At 46.9% G+C, this 732-nt stretch overlaps 1 protein-coding gene across 1 annotated transcript in view; it reads left to right on the top strand.

Annotated features, from left to right (window-relative positions):
- CSUI_010236 (dense granular protein gra10) overlaps positions 1-732 on the top strand; it is a gene marked incomplete at its 3' end in the record, with an annotated part of 2,838 nt that overhangs the window by 1,333 nt on the left and 773 nt on the right. Inside the window, exon 1 of the mRNA XM_068070341.1 lies at positions 1-430. This exon is cut by the window's left edge and continues 1,333 nt beyond it. The remainder of the gene's footprint in view (positions 431-732) is intronic.

The following is a 732-nucleotide window of genomic DNA, read 5'->3' as shown; positions in this document are numbered from 1 at the left end:
GAGAGTTTTCATTCATTCGCTCTCACTCAAGGTACCCGCATAAGATCTATTGGCTCTAATTCCAGCATTCTCTAGAAGTCGAGAACCGTCAGACAGACGACCGACACACACAGGAAGGTAGATTGGTCGGAACAAGGAGATGATGTAGAAAGTCGGTAGGACTGAGAGAGCTTCTGAGTCATACAGGAATAAGAGAGATAAGATAGATTTTCGAGACAGAGAAAGAGAATTTCCGGCGACTCATTCTTTTCTACAACAGTCCGTTCAAAGATCCTTTCCACAGATCATCTCCTCTCGTCTCTGCACCCTGAAAGACAGCTTCGGACTTCCAGGGACTCTCCCTTGGTTCGCTTTCATGTGTACATACACCCCAACAACTGATGCCTTTTGAGTTTTAGCCGCCCCAGGAACTTTCTCGTCTTCGTGTGTGGTGAGTCCATTGTAAGAATTGAGTCAAGAGCTCTTCTGATTCTTTTCATCGCCTGTCATCTTGGCGTTCGTGAGTGGTGGAGGTGAGGTCTATGATGAATGGAATATCGTCTCCAAGCCATAGAGTACTTTTTCTTCCTTCGTTTGGGGGGGGGGGGGTTCAGCTTGCATGCGGGACATCACATCCTGCTTATCTCGTTCAATTCTAACCTATATCGAAAAGGACAGCTTTTCCTTTCTCGGAGAGAGAAGAGATCGGATAAGTGAGTGAGTTAGGACACGCGCTACCTGGTGGGTTTCCTT

The sequence above is a fragment of the Cystoisospora suis genome (genome assembly GCF_002600585.1).
Source record: "Cystoisospora suis strain Wien I chromosome Unknown contig_6981, whole genome shotgun sequence".
NCBI classification, from domain to species: domain Eukaryota; phylum Apicomplexa; class Conoidasida; order Eucoccidiorida; family Sarcocystidae; genus Cystoisospora; species Cystoisospora suis.
This window is presented reverse-complemented; position numbering and strand designations above follow the sequence as displayed.